This window comes from Sciurus carolinensis, chromosome 1, assembly GCF_902686445.1.
Source record: "Sciurus carolinensis chromosome 1, mSciCar1.2, whole genome shotgun sequence".
Lineage (NCBI taxonomy): Eukaryota > Metazoa > Chordata > Mammalia > Rodentia > Sciuridae > Sciurus > Sciurus carolinensis.
In genome coordinates, this window is record NC_062213.1 from 122748785 (window position 1) to 122773695 (window position 24911).

Here is a 24911-nt window from a genome sequence, read left to right on the forward strand (position 1 = left end):
TCTTCAGTCCACAGTACCACAAAACAAAGCAACATCAACAAAAACATGAAAATTTCAGAGCTTTACTATTCAGAAATGTTATTAGGGCATTCTTTTCAGGTCACCCAAAACTTGATTACAAATGGAGGGACAATACTAGTGAATACTGGGAAAATAAAAGGCACTGATTTTTTTTCCACACAAATTGTTATTGATTTTTTTTTCCACATCAAATTGTGTGTGAAATTTAAGTAAAAAAGTTTAGGGAGAAGAATGAAAAGACATTTGGATCAATGATAAGCTTGTTAAAAAACTGAGTCTAAGTTATCAAATGACTAAGGATCACCCGGTTCCTTTATTCATTTCTTTTCATTTTTTGCTCAGGAGCTGTTGCCATAGTCTTATTTAGTTGTTCGTTCTGTTTAAGTTGTAAACATTTACTATCACTTGCCTGAAAAACACCAGAATTGCTGAGATGACAAATAAAATAAGACACAAAAGCAAAATAGATATAACCTGCATCTTTGAGGGCTCCTGATCGTTCTGTGGTCCCCGGGGGTCCACTGTAAATGTTCCCTCCAAATTCCACCTAGACCATTGCACTTCTCAGGTAAACAGTCAGATTTCAGGACTGAGCTATTGCCACAATTTTTAATAAAACATACCTGGTTCTCATCACAGAATGTGATGTCATTTATCACACCTACACCAGGTATCTCCAAGTGTTCCATGGCTAGATGGTAGCCTGTGCCCCAGAAGATGAGATTGTCCTCTCACAGGTGGGTGGATATTGTAATTGTGTGGTCAGGCAAATCGGGGATCATTTTAACATTTATATACTGCAGCCTGACACATATCTCATTTGCCTTCTCACAATTTACATAGGTAGAGACATTTTGCATCTCACAGTTACCATATTGATCATCTTTTAAATTAATTACATCATAGCACTTACAAGGAGTCTCTGCATCAGGTCCTAAACTGCTTTGGCACTGTGTGTATCTGGATCAGCACCCCTTATGGGTTTTAATCTACAATCTGTTCCACAACACAAGTCTTCATGACATTCCTCTATTGAACCACAATCACATTCCTCATTTGGTCCCACAATTTTGTTTCCACATCTCCTAATCACAAAATCTAGTCCTGGGATATTATTTAAGCTTTATGCCACTACAGACATGTGCTTAAAATAAGAGTCATAACTACAGTTACTAAACCCAGTCCGCGTCTGTGCCCATCATGCAAGCCTTCCTACCTCTACATTGGCAGTACGTTTCATCATGTATCATTCCCCCAGATTGACCCAGTTCATGAGCAGTCCAAGTGGCAGGTCCAAGAACATTTACCTCTAGAATACTACTTGCTGATCCAGCTAACTCTTTACTACACACTCTTTCCCAGGATCATTCGAGGGCATCTCTATAGTTTCTATTAATATATAAATGTACACAATCTGCAGAAAGCCAAGGATTTAGTTAGCTTCTCCTATATAGTAAAAATTTGCCTAATACTTCAACTAAAGTAGACTATCCAATACATATTCTCTTGTAATCTGTCCATACTTCAACAGCTTTTAGATATATCCTCATATTGACATCTTGAAAGTAGCTGTCCATAATCTGAGTCAAAAGAATGGCATCATGTAGAACTAGAAGACAGCTAGAGAAAGATTGGACTTCACAAATTGAAATCTAATCTGATCAAAGACCATGACCAATTCCTAATACTTTAGGTGTCTATAGGATCAAGAATAGTCCCTTAGTCTAGTCATGTCCTCCTGCTGGGTCATTTGCTTTTCTTTTCCATCATCAGTCAAACCATAAATCTGATTGCTAAACTCTTTCTTCAAGAGATACCCGAAATGTTCAAAAGTAGACAAGGCCTTGAGAGGCTCGATTTAGTACTATTTGGCCATTGATATGGTCAGCATGCCTTGGAGACCCTCCCATGCGTGGACTCAAGAGTGGCCTCAGAGTCCTAAAACCCTTCCACCGAGCCCATATATTTGCAGTCCTTGAGTATGTAAGGGTGACATTCCTGCTTGTGTCCCATTTCTGTGATGGAGAAAATGTGCAGATGTTGCAGCAACAGAAGTTTCTTGGGCCACAGGTGGACAATATGCTTCTTACCTTCTAACTGCAAGAGGTGGGACAGGAAACTGGGTACACCCTACTCCTCCCACCAGAAGCTCAGCTTCTTGGGGATGATGATTTCATTTGAGTCAAACTGCAGTTGGTAAAAAAATAAGTCATCACCCAGAGAATCAAGGAGGAGCAGAGCCAGAACTAGCATGGGGAGTGGGTGGCCTTGGCAGAGAAAGGTCTGCACTGACCCCATAGTCTGTTCCCTCCTTGGTCTGTTCCTTCCTCTGCAGTTGCAGGGAAACTCCAGGCTGGTGAGTCAGACTTCTATGGACCACTGCTATAGGTACTGGAGGGGAGCAGAAAGCAGTTTGAGGGCTGGAAAAGGAATGGAGAAATAAGGGGAGCAGAAGAGAGCTCACTAAAGGCCTGCTACATCCTCGCCCTTTGGTCTATTCTTATGCACCCTGGAACATGAGTAGAAATTGGATGTTTCTTGGGCCACTCTACTCGCCTGACTGTCCCACTGGGGTCCTACAGCAGAAGGAACACCAGAACCCTCAAGAGTTGAAAAGGGAACTGAGAAACACAGTGCTGGAGTGCAGTCTCCACATCCAGCCCCAGTCCTCTGAAGGATCCCTGACTGCAAAGAGGCTCCAGAGGCTTTAATTGTACACCCAGGCAAGAGGTAGTTCCTGTGCACATTTTGTCTTGTGGCTTTTTCTACTGTGCCTCCTTAGGATGCTAGACATCAGCGAGATCTAATTTTTTAGTGTCCCTATGCTGTGGTGGGAGAATCTAAGATAAGGACTTGCTAAAAGAGGGAATTCCAGGAATTTTCTGAGACAGGTGAATAGCTGTTATGTTTGTAGTCTGAGTGATGGGTGAGGGATGGCTATGAAGGTAAGAAGACCCCACCCCAGAGTTCAGATGGACACAGCTTCCATGGAAAGGGCAAATCACAGAGTCATAGTGTAACTTGGAAGAGATTCTGATAGAAGGGCTGCATTTTCAGTTTTTCTTAGGACATTGGATCTGACTGCATGACAGGGAATGACATGAAGCTCCAGAAATTAGGACATGTATATTAAAAATAGCCACACGCTCTTCATATCATTCTGATACTTGCTTTTCCCCCCACTAACATTTATTGCATATAATTATGTTCTTTAATTAAAATATCTTTTGTTTTTTATTAATTTAGATCATTTTATTTAATAGATCCATAGAATTCCATACTAGGCAACTCATTATGTATTTAATTATTTCCCTTATGAATGGATGATACACTTGTGTTTTGAATTTTATTTGTGTTGTTTAAAACAGTATCATATGTTAGGAAATATAGCTGCATATATATATAGCTACATATGTTAGGAAATATAGCTGCATTCACAACAATGTATATGTACAAATTTATATTTAAACACAAAAAAACACATTTTTTGTTCCAAGAAATTATTTCTGTGCTGATAGGTTTCTCAAATTGAAATTGTTAGATCAGAAAAGAATTCTTAGCTCATATTGAATTCGTCCTTTAAAATTCTTGCACTCCTTTACATTACTACCTACAGAGCAAAACTAGCTAATAGAATGGTTTTGAAGTGATGGAAATGGCAATATAGTCCAATACTGTACCTACTCATCACTACAGACTAATGAGCAGTTGAAATGTGCCTAGAGTGATTGAGTGCTACAACTTGTATTCCGAGTGTCCCCTAAAGGCCCATGTGTTTAAGACTTGGTAACCAGGATAATGCTCTTGTGAGGGGGTGGAACACTTAGGAGGTGGAATCTAGTGGAAGGAAAGTAGGTCATGGGGATGTGTCCTAAGGGAATATGGGATCCCTACCCCTTTCTCTCTGTTTCCAAACCACCATGATGTGAATAGTCCTCTTCTATCATGTGCTCCTGCCATGATGTGTTATACTGCCATGAGTTCAAAGCAAGGAGGACAAATGATCATGGACTAAAACCATGAGCCAAAATAAACATTTCCTCCTTATAAGTTTATTTTTCAAAGGTATTTTGTCACAGCAGCAGAAATCTGACTAATGCCTTGAGTGACTACATTTTAAACTTTCAAAATTTTAAATTTACCAAGCTCATTTATAGAAGGTCTATGGTCCTACAATCTTAAATTCATTAGAAAAGAAGGTAATTCATCATTTTAAATTGCATTCTCTGATTATTAACAACATTGGGCTTGAGAGTTGAAAACAAATGTTTGTTATTCCTAAATCTGCCTGCTTATATCCTTCGTTTATTCCTTTTAAATTTTTTTATAATTATTATTATTATTGTCATTATTATTATCATCATTATTTTGATACTGGGGATTGAACCCAGCGGTGCTATACACTGAGCTATATAACTAGCCCTTCTTTATTTTTTTATTTTGAGACAGGGTCTCACTATGTTGCTGAGGGCTTGCTAAATCTGAGGCTAACCTTGAATTTGCAATCCTCCTGTCTCAGCCTCTGGAGTCACTGCATTACAGGTGTGTGCTGCCACACCTGTTTGTTTGTTCTTTTATTGCATTATTTGTTCAGCATTTATTGATTTGTTGAAACTATTTATATGTGACAAATCAATTCTGTCAACACATTATTTGTTAAAAATTTTATAGTATATTTAATCTTACAGAACATTTTAAGTCATTCTGGTTTCTGAGTTTCATAACATTTTTCTAGTGTCCCTCAACTTACAATATTGCAAAAAACGTATCCCTAATATGTTCTTTTAAAATACCTTCTAGTATGTCTATGATTTTTTTCCATGAAATACAATTCTGTTTTCTATCTGAGGTATGCTTCTGTGTTATTATTGAATCATTACATTGAATAATCCTATAACTGACAGATGGTATCAATGACTGATAAATCAATAATAAAAAGATAATCAGAAAGAAAAAAAGAGCAAAATATTTCCACTGACACATCACAAAAGAGAAAATTCAGATGCCCAGTAAACAAATGGTGAGGATGAAAAACACTTTGGAAGACAGCTTGGTGGTTTTTCACAACACTAAGCATGTTCTTACCATATGATATGGCAATTGCACTCCTTGTTATTTACTCAAATGAGCTGAAAACATGTCTACACAAAAACTTGCTCATGGATATTTATACCAGATTTATTTGTCATTTCCAAAATTTGGAGACAATCAAGATATCATTCAACTGGTAAATGAGAAATGTTTGGATGGTATAATCAAACAGTGGAATGTCATTCAGTAATAAGAAGAAATGCATTAGCACTCACAAAAAATACTGGAGGAACCTTGAAGGCATACTGCTAATTGAAAGAAGCCAAACTGAAAGGCTATGTTCTGTATGAATCCAGTAACATGGCACTGGGAAAACAAAACTATAAAGATACCAAAAGGTCAGCGACTGCCTGAGGTTTGAGATTTTGGAGAAAGGGATGAATAGATGAAACCCAAGAGTGAATTAAGCACTAAAACCATTCAGTATGATACGGCAATGGTGGAATATGTTGTTATACATTTGTCAAAACCTATAGAAGTACATGACACACTCTAATGGGAACCATGGACTATAGTTGATAATGTATCAGTGTTGGTTCAAGAATTATGACAAATAAGTAAAAAGTTTCAGAAGATTAATGTCATCTGACTATTAAGACAAATATTCTACTATCTCTCTCAACCATAATGAATAATATGTTAGAAAAAAATTACCACAAACAAGTTATGTTGATTCTAGGAATGAAATAATATATAAATATTAAAGGACCTATTAATATATTTCAAATATAATAGATTGAATAATATATAAATTTCCATGAAGAATCTACAATGATTCTAATGTCTACTATGGCAGGTGTCTTTTTCTCCATTTATTATGCCTTCTAATACTGCATAGACTGAAAAGTTATGATGTTTTCTAGCTTCTTTTGTAGTAAAGGTTCCAGATTGGCATAGATTCTGCAAAGAGGTGAATCCAAGTGAGACCAACCTACATGTGCATATGGATGACGAGGGGTAGGAGTGGCATGGAGGGAATCTGCATTACTTGTGAACACAGAGGAAGTCCTGATGAAGCTCTAGAGTAGGGTTCCCTGCAGGAAGGAGTTAAGTGGCACAAGGCAGAGGCAGTGTCCACTGGAACACTTCTGTGGTGAGTTTGGACATTTCTCCCAGCTCCATTTTTTTTCTAGCTGTGCAACATCCAAACAGGGGTCTCTGTCCTGCCTGGAAAATTTATCAATTATGGAAATATCTTGAATATATTCCTTATTGCTAGTGTAACTAGAGTGGATTCTACTCTCTGCATACAAGACCTGCTGATGACTACATTTGTGAATACTAAGTTAATAGACCTAAAACAAAGTACTGCCATGTCACACAGCTTTGATGAAAAATACCTGAGAATAACAACTTTTAGGAGGAAAGATTTATTTTAGTTCACAGTTTCAGAGGTTCAGACCATCATGGACTGGCTCCAAGGCAGAAATATTATGAAGGAAGTGCGTGATGGAGGAAAGAAGCTGAGCAAATGGCAGTTGGGAAGCACAGAGAGAAAGGAAGGGACCAGGACATGGATAGCCCAAGGTCATGCCCCCAGTGACCTTCTTCCTCCAGTCATGTCCCACCTGCTTACAGTTACCAACCAGTAGTCCACTCAAATTGGTAATTCATCAAAATCAAATGGATTAATCTAGTTCTCATAAACCAACTGTTTCACTCCTGAACATTTCTGCCTTGTATAACACTGGAGTTCTTTAGGGAATATTTCTAAATCCATACTATAACAATTGCCCTGCTCATGGTCAATACTTGGAACATTTTTTTCTATTATTATAACTACTCCTACACATAGAAGAACTACCACAGATATGAAAGAAGAAATAATCCATTCATAATAGCAACAACAAAGCAAATACTAAAGAAAAACATAAGAAAACTGCAAGATCTATTGGAAGAATAATTTAACATGCTAAGTTATGCACAAAAAGAGACTTGAATAGACTCAATATCATTAAATTCTCAGGACTTCCTAAAAGATCCATAAAATAGTATAATTTCAATAGAAATAGCAATAGGATTTCTTCGATTTTAGAATAATACAAGCTGATTTAAAAAATTCAAATGGATAGAGGGGAAAAAAAGTTCAAATTGATAGACAAAGATTCTAAGGAAAAGCAAAGTTAGTTACTAATGAAGATATAAGGGAAAATCACATTTAAAAGAATTAAGACACCAAAGTGAATTAGAATGACACCACATGATCAAACTACTGGGTGGATTACCAACTTATAGGAGTACCACCTAAAAAAAGATTGCTTCAAGGACAATTACTTTAAGTTGAGTCACTAGAGAGTGATAGTCTTGATAGTAACTATCTCAAATGGTTTATTTAGAATGCTATTTTTTCAAATTTCCTAAGTAAATTCCACTATCCTTTGCCTGAAGAAAACAGCAATCACTGATATTATCAAGAGGTTGAATAGACGAGCAAAGGAAATCATCCTTATAATACACTATTCAGAATAGAACCTGGTGTTACTGAATATATAGGGGTAGCTTATTATTTTTACATCTCTTTGATTTGGTTTTACTTTCACCTTGGGGTATCATTTTTGGTTTTCTCATCTTTTACAGATTGAAGATATTTTCTTATTCTTACCCTGAAAAAAATACAAGGATCACAGGCAACAGCAAAAGAAAGTTAAAGTAAAAAAGTAAAAGACTGGAGAGCACATGCTCTTTCTTGGAAGACTGGAGAGCACATGCTCTTTCTTGGACAGGTCCTCTTATCTCTCCTGCAGGGCCACTGTGGTTACTTCCTCCAAATCCCTGCTCCCCACAGAAAGGAGGACACACTCACTGAAACAGTGGCAGTTTTTCTATTACTGCAAACGCCTTGGCAGTTACCCTTCTCAGGCCAACTGTTCATTTAGAGCTCTGACTTTAACCCATACCTAACACATATCAGGTCTTTAGTACAACAAGCACCCTGCCTCACATGACCAAATCTGGTGATCCACAGGCTGTCAAAGACTCGTGATACTCTGCCCCAGCACAGAACAATTTTTTTTCTTTAGAGTAGATATTAGAGCAGTATGACCACACATTTAAGGGATGACCTGGACATTGACACACTACATGCTTCCATCTAAAGTATTTTCAGTTTTACACATAAGGACTCAAAAGGCGTGGTTTGAATGAACTTCCAGTAGCTGAGCATGGGGAGGCTCCTGAGGGTGGCATTCCTGGAGAGGGCATGGAAGCTCTGCACCTCCTCTCCCTTACCTGTGCTCTCTTTCATCTGCCTTCTCATCAATTTCCTCTGTAATATCTTTTATTAATAAACCAGTAAATTTATAAACACAAGTGTTTCCCTGAGTTCTGTGAGCTGCTGCAACAAATCAAACCTAAGGAGGGGATTAGGAACCCCTATTTATAGCCCACCAGCCATATGATATATAAATATACACATATACATACACACACACACACACACACCACACACATATCCAGAAGCACAGCTCGCAGCCTGTTGGCCTTCAAAGTGGAGAGCAGCCTCATAAGAGTGCATCCTCAAACTGTGGGATCTAACCTATTCTCTAGGAAGTGTCATGATAGAATTGAATTACAGGACACCTAGAGGGTATCTCCTGGAGAACTGATTGACTGTTCATGGAACAAACCTCCACACGCATTTTTGTGACCAAAGGTAATTCTGCACTGACTATGAGAAGACGGGAAAAAATAGTTGTTTTTTTTTTTGGTCTATATTTTTGAGATATATATGTTGGTCTGTATACATAGAGCCTCACCAACTCACATCTTAGAGACCAGCCATGAAAATAGTAACATGAATTAACAGCAATGCTGAAGTGTGTTTTTTGGGTAGTGAAAATTGCCTTGGGTAACACAGTTTTACAATAATTTATTAGCATTTCCCGAAACCTTGAGATTTTTGTTGGTATCATCTGCAAATTTGTAAGAGATTAGTATAACATACTTTACTTCATGCTTTTACTTTATGAATCCCTTTTTTATAATTTTTATTTTATTTTTTACAGACTGCATTTTGATTCATTGAACACAAATGGGGTACATTATTTTATTTCTATGGTTGCGGAATCTCTTTTTAAAAATTTGCAATCAAATTCACAGTTTTATTATTTATAATTAATTTTATAACACAATAGCCCCTTACTTTTTGTTTATCATTCTTTATGTACTACTATTGTGAATTCCTGTAATTTTCTGTCAAATCTGCCCTTTCTCTTTCTCCTCTCTTTATAGAACACTTTAAAATGATAAATTTCCATTGGGATATGCATTAGTGCATGTGTGTGCATGCATGCATGTATGGTTTTAACTCTCATTTAAGGTTTTATAGGTTCTTTGTTTCTGAAGACGTACCAGGACATTTTTCTGTGTTTATGTTATTTTTTAAATATGTTCTCCTCCATTTTCTCCATTTTTTTCTTCTAAAACTCATATTGGGACTCATTCACCTTAACTGCCCTGTTATACATTTTTAACTTCTTGTTATAGAAGCTGTTATACCCCTTGCACTCTGTTTAGACAAAGACTTCAGCATGCTCTCTCAGTGTGCTAGTTCATCATTCAGTCATGTCCATCTTGCCACTCAGTTCTTACTACTACTGGTTGAATGACTCAGGCAAGTTATTTAGCATTTCCATGCTTCAGTCTTGTCAGCTGTGAAATGCAGACAACAATACATTTCTAAAACAATTGCTCTGAAACAAAAAATAAATTAACATTTTACAAACACTGACAATAGAACATAGTAAGTATTCAATAGATATTTCTTTTCTTAATATTATTTCTATGCTGTGCTTCTATTGAACTTTTTGTTCATTTTGACCGTACTGTGGATCCAACCCAAGGCCTTGAGGCATCTTAGGCAAGTGCATTACCACTGAACTACATCCCTAGCCCTGAACTTTTGGTTGAATACATACATGACATCTGATTCCTTCTTTTTCATAGCAGCCTGTTCTTATTGAATTAGTGTAATTACTTTTCAAATCTTTATGAGACTCTTAATTATACCAATTTTTAAATGACCTTCTATTTTCTCCATTAAACATAAAAGTTGATTTAACCTTGGATAAGAAAACATTTCTGGCCTTGGATTTTTATACTGCCAATGATTTCTTATAGTTGACACCAAAAGGACAAACTATTAAGGTAAAAAAAAAAATTATAAGTTAAATATCATTGGAATCTTAAACTTCTGCTGTTTGAAATATTCCATCAGGAAAATGAAAAGACATGTCACATATAATATTTATAATATTAATAACAACATTTTATTTCATAGATTAACAGTATTCAGATATCTGACAAGACTTACGGCAATATAAAATTTTCTAATTTGACAATAATAAGACCAGCAACTTAAAGAGGGATCAAATATTTCAACAGATACTACAGAAAGAAGAGAATGTAATCATCAGTGAGTACCATAAAAGATGCTCAAAAGCACAAATCATTAGGAAAATGAAAATGAAGACCAACTCACATCCATTACAAAGTCTAATACTCAAATGACAATGTCAAGGGTTGGCAAGGATTTAGAACAACTGCAGCTCTATTCACTGTTGGTGACAGGGATACATGTTACAATCACTTTGAAAAACAGTCTGTAAGCTGCTTATAAAGGTGAAAATACACTTATCAAGTAACCCATCAATGCTATCACCAGAGAGAAAAGCACAAAGCTACAAAAGGACATGTTACATGAACTTCAGAACTGCTGTACTCAAAGCAGTTCCCAATGGAGGCAATCAAAATGTTCTTTAACAAGTGCATGCATAAAATGAGTTATCATAATCCTTGCCATGGGATACTCTTCAGCAATAAAAAAACAAACTATTGATACTATTAATAACATGAAAGAATCTCAGAAATATTATGCTAAGCAAAAGGAGTCAGATAGCAAAGAATGTATGACAAATTAATTCATTTATATCTAGCTGCATAGGCATTGTATCGATGAACTTAAAAACTATGATATCGGCATATAAGCAAATATGCTGTTATATCAAATCAGTGGAGGAAATAATTTATTAAAAAAAAATCTATTCTGGCACAATTAGGTGTCCATCTGGAAGAAAATAATTCTGGAGCACTGACTCATCAGTCTTAAAAAAAACTTCTAAATGGATGTAAGCTTAAACTGTAAAGGAAAAAAAACTTAAATATTAAATTCAAGATAATTTAAGAAAGTATTTGAAAAAGATTGGCATTGGAGAGAAGTTTTTCAACTAATGCTGGAAACCCAGCAGATATAAAGAAAAAAATGACTTTTTTGATACCCTTGAAGTCTTCCAATTTTTCTCCATGCTATATTTCTTCCTGTATCAACACTTTTAAAGTTTTTTCATTAACTTTGAATATTATGACCCTGTCAAAATCCCAAATTAATACCAACAATTTTGAGAAGATTTCTTAGGATTTATACATATACTTTTTTTTTTTACAAATAAAATAGTTTCACATCTTCATTTCCACACTTTATTCCTCTTGGCCTGTCTTTATTTTTTTTTATTTCATGGACTAAGATATCCAGCATGATAATAACTGAACGTGTAGAGAGAAGATATCCTCATCTTGTTCCAGGGGTTAGGTGAGAAACTTCAGTATTTCACAACTCACCATATTAGTTGTTTTTTCTTCATAGATGCATTTTGTCAGATGAGAAAAATTTCATTCTATTCCTAGTTTAAAAGAAAAATAAATCAGGAATGAGTTTCAATTTTGTCACTTTTTTAAAACTTCATTGAAGTTATTGTATATTTTCCTTATTAATGAAGTTCATTATATTGATTAATTTTCATATGTTGAACAACTTTACACTTGGTTGGGATGTATTATTTTCATGTTACATATGTCTAGATTTGGCTTCCTCATATTTGACTTGCTTTTGTAGAGTTTTTTTGCACATATGTTTATGAGAAATAGTTGTGCATAATTTTTTTGTTGTTATCAGATCTTTTGGTACTGGGCATATTCCATTTGGTTTTGATATCAGGGTTATACCTACCTAAAAAATGAGTTGGGAAATTTTTCTTTTATTTTCTGAAATTTGTAAATATTTGTATAATTTTTCCTTAAATAAATCAAAGAATTCAATCTGAAATCACTGAGATTTAGAATTTCCTTTGTGCCAAATTTTCAAATTATGAATGCAATTTTTTTCATAGAGGGATAATCTTGCTGTTTTTTCTTCTCGGTTTTGGAGAATTGTATTTGTCAAGAGATTTATCAACTTCACCTAAGTTGTACTTCTGGACATAATGTTGTTCATTAGACTCTTTTATTATCTTACTTTTAATGTTCATAGAATCTATGGATATCACCTAAAGGTGATTTGTATTTCCTGTCATTTGCCTGTAGAATCTATGAATATCACATAAAGATAATTTGTATTTTCTGTCATTTTTCTCAATTAGTCTTCCTTGGTATTTATCAGTTTTATTAATCTTTTCCAAAATTATTTTTTTCTGTAGTTTATCTGTTTTCTATTTCATTTATTTCTTCTCTTTGATTTCTTAATCCTATTTTAATTTAATTTGCTTGAATTTTTCTAGATTCTTAAGATAGAAATTAAGATCATTGGTTTTAAACTGTCTTCTCTGATATACACATGAAGTTATGTATTTTCCTTTAAGTACCACTTTAGCTGCAAATTTTAGTATTTATTGCTTTCATTGTCATTAATGTTGAAGTATTTTCCAATTTCTGATTTTTTCCTTGACTTGTAGTATTTAAGAGGATATTATTTGACTTTTTTTTTTTTTTTTTTTTTTTTTTTTTTTTTGCAGTACTGGGGATCGAACCCAAGGCTTCGTGCTTGCAAGGCAAGCACTCTACTGACTGAGCTATCTCCCCAGCCCTTGACTTTCTAATACATGGGGATATCTGTTATTAATTATATCACAATCTTGTGGTCAAGAAACATAATTAGTATTTTAAAAAGTTAAGTTTATTAGGGAATGGAAATGGTAATAGTCCTGATTTTGATCATTACATGCTGTATAGATGTACTAAATTATTATTACATGTCCCATGAATAGTATAAAATATTATCTGATGACTTAAAAATGCAAAGATAAATAATTTTTCCCACTTGTATGGTTGGATTCTTAACCTTTCTCCCCTGATTATACACCAAGTGGAGAAAATCTTGAGGTTCAAGTGTTCTAACAATCTGAAACTTTCAAAGACAAAGGCTATAGAACAGGGCATGCCAGGTGTACCATATTCCATAAACAAAATATTCATGTGCATATGCTGATTCAGGACTATTTCTCACAGCACCATATGGCAGGTTTTCTAGGCATATCCTTCCTTGTCCATTCTGGTAGTATTTGAGGATCATTTTATTCTTCTTCTTTTCCTTACTGCACAGAATGTAAGAAATGAAGATTCAGGAAACAAAGTTGGTGCTAACGTAAAGAATACAAAGATGAGGTTTTTGCTGTTTGAATCAAGGATAAAGTTGGTGACATTAAAATTTTAAATAGTTATCTGGAGAAGCATTGATTCATCAGTTAATAGCTCAGTTGGCAAGAGATTTAGAGCTCCAATGAATGGGTGCCAGGGAAATAACTTTTAAGGTGCCAATAAAAGAAGACAAAATATTTGGTTAAAGTGGAACGTTCCTAGATGCAAGTTAATTGTGTCAATTATTAATCTTGTTTCTTTTGTTGTTTTCACTGAGTTGTAGTTTTTTTGCTTCAATAGGAACCCATGGTGCTGAAACTGTTTCAATCTTGAAGGGCTGCCATTGTATTGAGTGGGGACATGACTATATTAATTAGAATCATGGAGGAGACTGAAAGGGAATGGAGCACCTGGCAGATTTCCAAGGACAAGATGCTACCTTCCTTCCTTCGTTCCTTATTTTTCTCTCCTCCTTCTTTCTCCTTCCACCTTCTTTTCCTTTTCCTCCTCCTCCTTCTTCTCCACATTCTACTTCTTTTCTCTCACTATGGGAAATGAAGTAATATCTCATACATATTTAAAATTATCATTTGTCAGCTTGAAAGAGGAGAAAGCAACCAACAGGAAAAAGAATAGAAATGGAGTCTGCTGATATAGTCTGACATAGACTGTTTTAAGGCAATTTTGATAGGTAAAAGCATACAAGGGTAAAAGTGAAAAAAAGGTATGAAAACAAAGAGGGATGAGGAAAATGTACCAAACAAACTGAGGTACAATGGAATTTTAAACATTTTATTAGAGGAAATGGTGACTCAGGAAGTAGGCAGCTCCAAACTGGAGCTGGTTCGGGGGCTGTGTCTAGGGGATGCAAGAAGGCAGCTTTCACAGGGGAACATGGAAGCAAAACTGGGGTAGTAGTTCCAGACAGCAGGGAACTTCACAGAGAATTGCCCAGCAAGGCTTCCTCAACAAGTGAGTCTTCCCCACTGGGCAAGGCTTCCCCCTCAGGGCAGCAGAACCAGAGACCCAGGCCCAGACCAGCCGGGCCCCAGTCCACACTCTAGTGCCTCTTCGGCTGACCATCAGTCAATACATTGAGGTGACTATGCCCACTAGTAGGGAATATACTCCATCTGGAGGCCACCACTCCTAGAGGGGCAGCTTCCTTTGTGGATCACTGCATTATCCTCCCAGACTTCAGGCTACAGAAGACTAGGAGGTGAGTTATTGGAAACCTACAAGGACACTATAAGTCAATAGAGGGAAAACTGCAATACCTCAGATTCTCACTACTAGAGGGGAAGATACCTGAGTAATATAAGAAAACAAGAGAAGAAAATGTCCCAGACAAACCCAGATGGTAAATCAATAAAGTCCAATGACAGTATGGCAGAAGAAATGTCAGAAAGGGAGTTCAGAATGTACATAATTAAAATGATCAGAGAAGCAAACAATGAGATGAAAGAGCAAATACAGGTATTGAATGATTGCACCAATCAAAAGTTAAAAGAGCAAATGTGGGAAGCAAAAGATCATTTCAATAAAGAGCTAGAGATTCTGAAAAAAACAAAAACCAAATGGAAATCCTTGAAATAAAGAAAACAATAAACCAAATTAAGAACTTTATAGAAAGCATAACCAATATGATAGAAAACCTGGAAGACAGAACCTCAGACATTAAAGACAAAGTATTTAATCTTTAAAACAAAGTTGACCAAGGAGAGAAGTTGATAAGAAATCATGAACAGAATCTATAAGAATTATGGGATATTAGAAAAGGACAAATTTAAGAATTATTGGGATTGAGGAAGGCACAGAGAAAAAAACAAAGGAATGAAAAATCTATTCACTGAAATAATATTAGAAAATTTCCCAAATCTGAAGACTGAAAAGTACAAGTACAAGAGGTTTATATGACTCCAAATATACAAAATTACAACAGACCCACACCAAGGCATATTATAATGAAAATACCTAACATACAAATAAAGATAGGATTTTAAAGGCTGCAAGAGAAAAAAATCAAATTACATTCAGGGAGAAACCAATATGGATATCAGCAGATTTTTCAATCCAGATCCTAAAACCAAGAAGGGCCTGGAACATTTTCCAAGCTCTGAAAGAAAATGGAGGCCAACCAAGAATCTTATACCCAACAAAACTTTCTTTCAGATATGACAACAAAATAAAATCCTTCCATGATAAACAAAAGCTAAAAGAATTTACAAATAGAATGCTGGCACTACAGAACATTCTCAGAAAAATATTTCATGAAGAAGAGATGAAAAACAATGTTGTAAATCAGCAAAAGGAGGAACTACCCTAAAGGAATAGCCAAATAAAGAAGGAACCAAGTCAAGTTAAAAAACAAACATGAGCCAAATGACGGGGAATACAAATCATATCACAATAATAACCCTGAGTGTTAATGGCCTGAACTCATCAATCAAAAGATATAGACAGGCAGATTGGATTAAAAAGAAAGACCTAACAATATGCTGCCTTCAAAAGACTCATCTCATAGAGATACCCACAGACTAAAGGTGAAAGGATGGGAAAAAACATACCATGCACATAGACTCAGCAAAAAGGTCAGATATCCATCCTTATATCAGATAATTTGGACTTTAAGCCAAAGTAACTCAGAAAAAATAAAGAAGGACATTTCATACTGCTTAAGGGAAGCATAAATCAGCAAGACATAACAATCATAAATATCTATGCCCCGAACATTGGCTCATCCACGTACGTCAAACAAATCCTTCTCAATTCCAGGAAACAAATAGACCACAACACAATAATACTAGGCGATTTTAACACACATCTCTCACCACTGGACAGATCTTCCAAACAAAAATTGAACAAAGAAACCATAGACCTCAATAACACAATCAATAATTTAGACTTAATGGATATATACAGAATATTCCATCCAAAAAAGAGCAAATACACTTTCTTCTCAGCAGCCCAGGGATCCTTCTCTAAAATAGACCATGTATTATGCCACAAAGTTAGTTAGCAAATACAAGAAGACAGAGATACTACCTTGTATTCTATCAGATCATAATGAATTGAAATTAGAAATAAATAAAAAACAGAAACTACTCCAACAACTAGAGATTAAATAATATGCTTTTGAATGATGAATGGTTAACAGAAGACATCAGGGAGGAAATAAAAAAATTCTTAGAGGTAAATGAGAACAAAGACACAACATATCTCTGGGACACTATAAAATCAGTACTTAGAGGAAAATTTATTTCATGGAGCGCATTAATTAAAAGAAAAAATCAACAAATAAGGGACCTAACACTATAGCTCAAAACCGTAGAAAAAGAAGAACAGATCAACACCAAAAGTAGTAGAAGACAGGAAATAGTTAAAATCAGAACTGAAATAAATGAAATTGAAACAAAAGAAACAATTTTTTAAAACTGACAAAATAAAAAGTTGGTTCTTTGAAAATATAAACAAAATTGATAAACCCTTAGCCACACTACAAAAGAAGGAGAAAGAAAACCCAAACTACTAAAATTTGAGATGAAAAAGGAAATATCACAACAGACACGACTGAAATACAAAACATAATTAGAAGCTACTTTGAAAACCTATATTCCAACAAAATAGAAAATCTCAAAGACATCAACAGGTTTCTAGAGACATATGATTCACCCAAACTGAAACAGGAGGACATACACAATTTAAATAGATCGATTTAAAGTAATGAAATAGAAGAAGTCATCAAAAGTCTACCAACAAGGAAAAGCCTGGAACCAGATGGATTCTCAGCCAAGTTCTACACAACCATTAAAGAAAACCTCATTCCAATACTCCTCAAAGTATTCCATGAAACAGAAGAGGAGGGAACCCTTCCAAACTCATTATGAAGCCAATATCACCCTGATACCTAAACCAAACAGAGGCACATCAATGAAAGAAAATTTCAGACCAATATCCCTAATAAACATTGATGCAAAAATTCTCAACAAAATTTTAGCAAATCGCATACAAAACCATATTAAAAAGATAGTGCACCATGATCAAGTGGGTTTTATCACAGGGATGTAAGGTTGCTTCAACATCCGGTAATCAATAAATGTAATTCACCATATCAATAGACTTAAAGTCAAGAATTACATGATTATTGTGATAGATGCAGAAAAAGCATTTGATAAAATACAGCATCCCTTCATGCTCAAAACACTAGAAAAAATAGGGATAGTGGGAACATTCCTTAACATTGTAAAGGTCATCTATGCTAAGCCCATGGCCAATATCATTCTAAATTGTGAAAAACTGAAAGCATTCCCCCTAAAAACTGGAACAAGGCAGGGATGCCCCCGTTCACCACTTCTATTCAACATTGTATTTGAAACTCTAGCTAGAGCAATTAGACCAAAGTTGTTAAAGGGATACGAATAGGAAAAGAAGAACTCAAACTATCTCTAGTTGCTGATGACATGATTATATATTTAGAGGAACCAGGAAATTCCATCAGAAAACCTCTAGATGTCATAAATGAATTCAGTAAAGTAACAGGATATAAAATCACTGCTCATAAGTGTACTGCATTTTTATTCATAAGTGAATATTCCTCAGAAAGAGAATTTAGGAAAACTACCCCATTCACAACACCCTCGAAGAAAAGAAAATACTTGGGAATCAATCTGACAAAAGAGGTGAAAGATCTCTACAATGAGAACTACAGAACACTAAAGAAAGAAATGAAAGAAAACCTTAAAAGATAGAAAGATCTCCCATGTTCTTGGATAGGCAGAATTAATATTGTCAAAATGGCCACACTACCAAAAGTACTGTACAGATTCAATGCAATCCCAATTAAAATCCCAATGACGTACCTCACAGAAATAGAACAATCAATCATGAAATTCATTTGGAAAAATAAGAGACCCAGAATAGCTAAAGCAATCCTTAGCAGAAAGAGTGAAGCAGGAGGTATCACAATACCAGAACTTCAAATATACTACAAGGCAATAGTAACAAAAACAGCATGGTATTGGCACCAATATAGACAGGTAGATCAATGGCACAGAATAGAGAACACATAGACAACCCCAAATAAATACAATTTTCTCATACTAGACAAAGGTGCTAAAAAAAATTGTGGATAAAAGATAGCCTCTTCAACAAATGGTGTGGGGAAACTGGAAGTCCATATACAGCAGAATGAAACTAAACCCCTATCTCTCACCCTGCACAAAACTCAACTCAAAATGTATCAAGGATCTTGGAATCAGACCAGAGACCCTGCATCTTATAGAAGAAAAAGTAGGTCCAAATCTTCAACATGTCATCTTACTATCAGACTTCCATAACATGACTCCCAAAGCACAAGAAATAAAAGCAAGAATCAATAACTTGGATAGATTCAAACTAAAAAGATTTTTCTCAGCAAAGGAAACTATCAGAAATGTGAAGAGAGAGCCTACAGAGTGGGAGAAAATCTTTGCCACACATATTTCAGAAGGAGCACTAATTTCCAGTATCTATAAAGAAGTCAAAAAACTTTATACCAAGAATACAAATAACCCAAACAATAAATGGGTAAGGAAATGAACAGACACTTCACAGAAGATCTACAAGCAATCAAAAGATATATAAAAAAATGTTCAACATCTCTAGTAATAAAAGAAATACAAACTAAAAGTACCCTAAAATTCCTCTCACCCCAATTAGAATGTCGATTATCAAGGATACAAGCAACAGTAGGTGTTCAGGAGGATGTGGGGGAAAAAGGTACACTCATACATTGCTGATGTGGTTGCAAATTAGTGCAGTCACTCTGGAAAGCAGTGTGGAGATTCCTTAGAAAACTTGGAATGGAACCACCATTTGACCCAGCTATCCCACTCCTTGGCCTATACCCAAAGGACTTAAAATCAACATACTACAGTGATGCAGCCACATCAATGTTCATAGCTGCTCAATTCACAATAACCAGATTGTGGAACCATCCTAGATGTTCTTCAATTGATGAATGGAAAAAGCAATTGTGGTATATATATACAATTGAATATTACTCAGCCATAAGTAAAAAAAATTATGGCATTTGCAGGCAAATGGATGAAATTGGAGAATATCATGCTAAGTGAGATAGTTAATCTCAAAAATCCAAAGGATGAATGATCTAGCTGATAAGCAGATGATGATACAAAATGGGGAGTGGGAGGGAGGCAAGAATGGAGGAAGGATGAACTACATAGTGGAAAAAGATGGGTGGGAGGGGTGGGGGTAAGGAAAAATAACAATGAATCAAACATCATTACCCTATGTAAATGTATGATTACACAAATGATACGCCTCTACTTCATGTACAACCAGAGAAACAAGTTGTACCCCATTTGTTTACAATTAAAAAAAAAAAAAAAAAAAAAAAAGAACACAACTCCTATAGTCCTTGAAATGTAAATGGAGACCTGGTCACTTTGTATACTACAGACTAGGTCAATGCAGGTTTACCTGCATCTCTGTGACTGTATGAGACTGAGAACTAACGTGGCTTAGATATGTGCAAAAGTTTAGTATTCTGAGAAAACATCCTAATCAGGAATTCAGAGAAAATCTCTAATTTAAGGGGGAAATTACTTGGCAATTTTCCTAGTTTAAATATGTGTATTCCCACCAAGGCTACCTGTAATACAAAGCTGATCTCCCGCCCCTTCCATTGCACCACAACCTAACTTGCCAGTCTGAAAGCTGCTCTGCCCACCCCTTACATTGCAGAAAATTTCCGGCCTACGCTACAGCCATTTCCTGCTTCCCACGTTATATCCAAGTTTGTCAGTCTGAATATCCTAGCTAGTCATTGGTTCATCAGTCAGCTTGCAAGTATTCTCTTCTGCTATTGGTTCCTTCTGAAGCCAGAATTAAGGACAGGTAGTTAGTGTAGAAATAGGAAATCGGGTCAATTAAAGGAAATGGAGGCCATAAAGTCATCTGCCTCTGGAAGTTGGAGACTGCCCCTGGAAGAATGGAATGTCAAGGATCTCCTCTGGAGCCCATTGATTACCAAAATTACCTGCCTTTATCAAGGACTGCAAACAAGGGGCTGCTAATTAATGCCCCCTGGGCCCTTGCCTGCCTGAATCACCTGGGCCCTTCCCCTGCCCATGGCTTCTCACTTAATGCAAAACCAGGCCTAGTCACGTAGGCAGGAAGGAGAGAGAAGGGGGGAGAGAACTGGAGAACAAAAGAGACTTTAAACTATAAAAGTTGTAGTGTGCGCTCACTTCTGGGGACCTTTAGAGAACATCAGCCATGGCCCTCTTCTTCCTGCCGGGAGAAGTCTGTATTATTACCTTTAAATAAAACCTGCTTAATATGCTTGCCTTGGCGTGCTTCTCTAGTGTTCAATCTTCAACACTAGAAGGAGCAGAAATCGTTACCGGTAAACGGCGGTATCACTTCCAGCCCAGGAGATTCCAATATTTGGAAGAAGCATCCCTACCATCTTTCTCTTGCCCTTCTTTTCAACCCCGGAACGGATGCACTAGTCGTCCACAAAATAAAGTCTCTTGCATGAGGTCCTGTGTCCTTTGTGGATTTCTGGGTGCTATTGTTGGAGCACAACTCAGACCAGGCGTAAAGAACACCAGCTCCATCAGATTTAAGAGCTGGAGCCACTGCGGGTCCCGAGCTGAGCTGCATTTTTCCTTACACTTCCAGATCTTCAGAAATAGCATGGTTTCTGCTCCCTGGGAAGAATGGAAGCCTACAGAACATGGCTGCTCCCTGCTCAGGCAGAGCCCCTCAGAGCCAAACTTCTTGATGAGAGGAGAAATAGAATGAATATTGAAAGCACAATTGCAGGCTATGGGAATTTAGTTTGGACTGTAATAGAAACTTAACTTTTATTTGGACCAAGTTGTTGAAAATGGTTTTTGGAAGATTTGGGCATGAATCTTAGAAAGGCTGTTAAGAGCTTCAGATCTTAGAGTCAGAAATGCTCTCATCCTCCAGAACCTCTTTGTCTTCTGGGGAATTGTGGGTTAATAAAAAAGAAAAGGATTCACAAACTAGCCTTAAGCATATTTCTGTGGACATAGGGTCACCTGATAGTGTGCACAAAGTTTCTATTCAGAGGACTAGAAGGAATTCAGATGTAGAGGAAGATGACCTAGCATGGGACTTCTGTAATTTACATTTGAAAGGCCCTGCTTCAGTGCTTCACCTTGCCCCTGGAAAAGTCAGGAGATCAAGGATTCTGACCACTGTTAATAAGGCAGAGAAGGAATTAACAAAATTTGGGTTAAACCCTATTTTTGAGCAAAATGATTCTCAAAGTTCTGAGGGACCAAAAAGAACTCATGTGTCTATTTCTACTACAACATTAAGGAAGTTAAAATCTGCATGCTCTATATATGGAGCCTGTAAGCTCAGGCGGGTCTCTGTGGGCTGGGGGCGGAGGGGGGGGCACAGTTAGCAGCCTAATAAAATGGGACAGAAAGTGGCCAGAAGAAGCTTTATTGGAATTTGGCTCTGGGGCAAAATTCCCAGACCCCCGGGGTATAGGGACCCGGAGAAAATCCCAAGTGGCCCTGGTTGCCCAGGGTTTTTATAGACTGGGATGGGAGGGGGTCCTGTTGAGTGACAGGTGGGTGTGAAGGGTGAGTGAAACTTTCCATCCACCTTGCTGTGAACTTTCTGGTCACCTTTGGTGGGCTGGTCTTTGTTCCAGGTGCTCAGCTTCTTTGTTCCAGCTGCTCAACTTTGGCCCCTACAGTCGGCTAATTTCCGACCTAACAGAGCGAACATGCCATTTATATTAAGTCTGTTACAATCCACATCTAATGAGGCTTTGCCACCTAAGGATTGACTCCGTCTAGGTAACTCCTGCCTTTCTGAAGTTGAGTATTTAATGTGGTAATCCAATTAGATAGAGAATTGTTCAGATGAGGCAGAACTTAATAAATTGAATGGAGTTCAAATTACCTTGGATATGCTTTCTGGCTCAGGACAATTTACTGATTTGGGACAAATGACTTATGACTTAAAAACTTATTCTCAAATAAGTGCATATGCACAAAGAGCATGGAAAGAGTTACCTGCCCAGGGAGGAAAAACTAAACTCCAGACAAATTCAGCAGGGGCAAGAGGAAAATCTTCAGACTTTGGAACAACTAACCTGGACAGTGTTACCTCAAGGATTTGGAGATAACCTTCACCTGTTCAGACACACCCTACCTATGGACTTAACAAATTCAGAGGTAAAATATTCGTTATTGTTTTCCAATATGTAGAGGACATCCTTTATGTGCCTCCACCCAGGAGGAATATCCAAAGGCCATTTACAAAGGCTTCCTAGGGATAACTGGATACTGCAGGCCTTGGATTCTTGGGTATAAGGGAATTAACTAAGCCTCTTTACAGCCTTTTTAAAAAACTCTACACCAAGGAACAACTGCCCTGATGTGAGAACCGAAACATACTAAGGTTTTTAAAATATCGAAAAGGGACCTTACTTCAAGGCCCTGTTCTCAACTTACCTAAGGAACAAGATTTAACCTGTTTGTCACTGAGAGAAAAATAACCCTAAAAATATTCACCCAGAACTGCTGGACAGACAGCCATGGACAACAGCCAATGGCATTTTTCAGTAAGCAGCATAGCATAGTAGCTTTATTCTCAAAAGTAATGGACAATAAGGTCTCATAATTTTCTTTGACATCCAACCTGTCCTAAAAATAAGAAATGGTTAAAATGCCCTGGGCATCATGTTTTCACTGGGACAACTAATCTCTCTCTCTCTCTTAGCTCCTTACAGGTCTCAGTGAAGGCTTACATTGAAATGTAAAGGGAAGCCTGCAGGCTCACTAGGAAACCACTCAGACCTGAGAAAAAAATTAAAAAGGGCAAAAAATGTTTTATCTTCTGAAGTTGATAAAAGATGTTCTAATTGTGCTTTTCAGTGGATTAACTTTTTGCCTTTTAGGGGTGATTTTAAAGGTAAATAACAAATATCAGGACAAAAGTTGGCAACCTAAATTATTTTGAAGTTTTTCTTTTATATCTTAAATTTTTAGACAAATTAAATCAATGTTTAATGCATGTTTGCTCATTGCTATGTAGCTTCACTTACAAAAAATTATAAAAATTTCCTTTTTGTGACTGATCTATGAATATGTGAACACAATGAGTATATTTACATGATTTCAAATTTTACTTACAGTTCAAGGAGCATGCTCACATTTTAAAATTAAATAATTATGGAACCATATAACGTTAATTCACATGAATTAATGGGATTTATAATGCGTAAACAACTAAAAATAAAAAAGCCTTCTTCATACTAATTAATTCACATTTTTTTCCAGGGAAAGGATTATTAATTAATTCACATTTTTCCAAGTGGTCAAATAATTAATAAAATTGGTAAATTTGATAATATTTAAGCTCTGTATCCCTTGTTTCTAATATTTTTTAAACAGGAAATAAATTATTAATATTTTTTACATTTATTTGATATCTTGACTTTTACAATTAAGAATAAATTTAATGTGAGGTAAATAAAATTAATTATATAAGCTTTTATTACAGGAGATACTTGATTTATAAGGATGGAATGCTAAAAGAACACCGACTGGAACATCGTCTAGTAAATATGAAAACATCAGATACTCTTAACTAAAATATATTTAAACATTAGACATATTTGTAATTTGGTTAATATAAAAAAGGTCTAAAATTCCTTTATTCTCTATGTTCTCATTGAGGACCAAGATACTAGCACTTCAACTATCAGGTGTGATATGCAAGTACCTAAAAAACATTTTTCCCCCACTGGATAAAATAGAAGGCTATACCATGTTGAATAAATTAAAACAAAATTTGTGCAAAGTAGTTTTGAAAAGATTTACATGTAATTAAATTGGCTATATATAATTGGTTATGTATACAATTAAATTGGTTATATATAATTAACACAATCACCTAAGGTCAATAAAAGTTTTTTATTCTTTAAGTTCTACCAAGTTTCTATCATACAGGGTAGTTACGAATATAGATAAGATCTTTTCACAAACCCCTATTAATTGAACCTTCTAACTAAAGGACAGAAGAAAAAGAAAATACTTAAAACATTATTTTCTCATTCTATTAAGATAATTTCTTATGCCTGTTGACTTTCTATTATTAAAAAAGGGCTAATTTCAAAGACATTATGGTTTATACAATTTGGTTTAACAATAACTTATTTTAAAATAACTTATTTTAAAAGCCAAATTTGGTTAATATAAAACATCAATAGCTATATTTTAACCATGGCAATTGGTACTTATTATGTTGATTATATCCTTGCTTTCCAAAGAAGTCTTAAAATATAAGGTTTAAAAAAATATTTTATAAAGCTGATGCCCCCCAAACTAAAGCTTTTT

At 35.8% G+C, this 24911-nt stretch overlaps 1 pseudogene; it reads right to left on the reverse strand.

Annotated features, from left to right (window-relative positions):
* Nucleotides 1–384: 384 nt before the first annotated feature.
* Nucleotides 385–2319, reverse strand: LOC124994927 (disintegrin and metalloproteinase domain-containing protein 30-like; annotated as a pseudogene).
* Nucleotides 2320–24911: the final 22592 nt, after the last annotated feature.